We start from the raw sequence: 3294 nt of genomic DNA on the forward strand, positions 1-3294 counted from the left end.
CACTCACAGGGCATTGGTCGGCCCGAGGCTATAATAGAAGACCAAGGTGCTACGCAGTGGGACTGAAGCCAGAACCATGTGGTTGGTAAGCAAGTTAATTACCACACAGTCACTCTTGCGCCTCTCTCTCTCTCTATATGTATATATATACATATATATGACTTTATGAGTGTGTGTTGCTGTCTGTTTTTGTTCTTCACCACCGCTTGACAACAGCTGTAACCTAGCTCTTCGCTAGAAAGATTCCGACAGAATAAATACTAAGCTTAAAAAGTAAGTTCTGGGGTTCGAGTTGTTCGATTAAAGCCCTTCAAAGTGGTGCCCCAACATGGCCGCGATCAAATGACTGAAACAGGTAAAAGGTAAAAATTAAAAAAATGAAAAGATAATATTATGTTAAGGAGAAGAAGAAGAAGAAGAAGAAGAAGAAGAAGAAGAAGAAAGCGATAGGAAGAAGCAAATACTATCTAAATATACTAATGCTATATTTTTTGTTTATATAAAAACTAAACAATATCAGGATTATCCTCCGCAAAATTCAGGTATAGCTAAAGTTTGCAGACTGTTAAATATTTAAGCGGTTGCGCGCGCACACACACACACACACACAATTTGTGTATTTGTGCAATCGTGTTCGTATGTAATATATGCGCAAACATTGCAATCACGCGTTTATAATTAACTCTACAAGTATTTGTGCGCCAAGAGATTGTCTGTACACGTATGTGCATGTCTCTATTTGTAACTTCTCAGTATCTTGTTTTTTTTTTTATTTCTTATGTTTGCTTAAATTTAAATCTGCTTAAAAAATTTCTTATATCAGTTAGAAAAGGAAGAATGAAATCGCATTAAGGTATGGCCAATTTGAATGCAAATATAATTATTTGCTTTTCGAGTGTATTCAATTATTTGCTCGTTATTTTGTTTATTCTTTCTTTTTAATATCTATTTCATCTGAAAAGGAATTTTAATAACATTGGTGCCAAAAGTATTGCAAAAAAGAGAAAATGAAAATAGTATCGCTAAAGTAATCAGCGATTAATTAGTCGGTTTACTTTGTGAATAATATTTGAATAAACTTGAATATCATTTTTCGTCTGAGAGATATAAATCTAGATTTGTTGGAAGATCGTACTTAATTTTCAAAATTGATTATGTATGTGCATGTTTGTGTGTATATTTCTACACTTATACACATCGATATCCACATTTTCACACACACAATAAATACATACATATATATATAAACAAACACACAAGCACGCACATACACGCAAGACACACATATACACACAGAGATAGATGGATAGATAGATAGATAGATAGATATGCCATTCTAATATTGAAGCCTATAACTGGAGGTTTCTTTTATAAATTGATGTAGTGATATTTAAGCACGGTTTTGATTAAACATTCAGAAAAATATTATCATACTGAAAACAAAATTTGAAAAAATGTACATCTCGCTTGAAATTCCGAATGGATGTAGAATAGTCTCTGGTACTCTCAGAAATACACTCAGACTAATAAAAGCGCTAGCATTTATATCTATAAATATGAATACGTATTTACCATATTCAGTCAAAAGTTTTTCGTATTTTCACTGATGATAGCTGCCAATCCCTTAGCCCATATGAACAAGCTGAGCAGATGATGTGTGGGGCCCAACTCTTATCTTGATCTCCGAGAGGGCAGCCAAAGTATAACTGGTAGACCTTCTTGATTTCACTTGTGATGGAACGTTGCTGAGCTTTGGTGGTAAATGAAACACAGACATGACAAAATATATTAGGACTGTTCTTGCAATGCCTTGACATCCTAAGTAGAATTTGATAAAGATGATGAGTTGGCACCTTAAACAGAAAGTAAAATTTATGAAAAGAAAAGATTATGAAAACATAAAATTACAAAATGAATACAAATAGTTACAAAACAGAAGTCAGAATTTACTTGTATAAGACGTTTACATGTAGCGATACTGTTGATGGGAGTTATATACCTCTCTTATCTCATCAGAAAAACTGTGCCTGATAGAAGGAAACCGAATACATTTTTGAAATCTGCGGACAAAACTACATATAAAACACCATATAATATCTCTGATGAAAATCGGTTGTTGACCAGTGTAATCATTCGGATATTTTTTTATGCTGAACAGTTCATAAACGAATTTATTTTCAAAGCAATTCTGTGTAATATACTTGCTTAGAATCGTATCTTTATATTTCAGATTGCAGCAAGTCCTAATTACATCTGTTGTCACCCTAATTTCAATCAAGTTTAAATTAAATACTATGTTCCTCTCAATAACGAAATCTCTTTCTAATTACTGTTCCGTTATGCACTTCCTATAAGCCGGGATAATAGATATAACCATAATCAAACTGCTATTCTTATTAGTATATTTTAATTAATCTTTTGAATAAGCATTATGTTATAGCTTTACTCACTTCTTGTTAATGCCTATCTTACCTACTTGTATAGCCAGTGTCATTAGTTGCCGGAATATTCACAATGTATACGCATTTAATTTTATGTCGAATATATTTTCACTATTGTTTGTGACTTTATGTATTGTTATTGAGAACAATGAGCGAAAACAATAACAACCTACCGTTCATCTGCAATTGATAATAATTATATGTTAAAACATGAGCTTTAAGGTCAGTTGGGATTTTGCCACTGATGTTATGTCCTGTTATTTTCTTAAGCCTGAATCATATAGATATGACTTTTCTTATGTTTTATTTGATTTAAAATTTGCATTTAATTTTTTTTAAATCAAACGGTTTTAAATAAAAAAAATTCTGCGTTTCGGATGTCGGGGCGGAAAACTGCTCCGGCATCTCGTCAGTTATCGAAGCAATAAAAAAAGTGACCGTTCAACAAAGGGAAATTACTACGTTATTGACCGTTATTAAGACAAAAGAGCTTTTAGAATGACCGTTAAATAAGGGGACAAATCCCGAAGGGGAGAAAGTAAACAAGTAAGGAAGTAAAAATGGTCATAGAAATCGCATGAACGCGCATGTGCGTGCGCGCATGTGTATCTATGTATATGTGCGCTTACGCGATTTCTTTGAGCGTTTTTACTTCCATATTTTTTACTTTGTCCCCTTCGGGTTTTCTCACCCTATTTAACGCTCATTCTAATAGCACTTTTGTCTTAATAAGGGTCAATGACATAGTAATTCCCCTTTGTTTAAAGGTCATTTTCATAGCATTTTTTTTATTGCCTCGATAACTGACGAAATGCCGGAGACGTTTTCCGCCACGCCATCCGAAACTCGGAGT

Source organism: Octopus bimaculoides, chromosome 21 (assembly GCF_001194135.2).
Source record: "Octopus bimaculoides isolate UCB-OBI-ISO-001 chromosome 21, ASM119413v2, whole genome shotgun sequence".
In the NCBI taxonomy this organism is placed as follows: domain Eukaryota; kingdom Metazoa; phylum Mollusca; class Cephalopoda; order Octopoda; family Octopodidae; genus Octopus; species Octopus bimaculoides.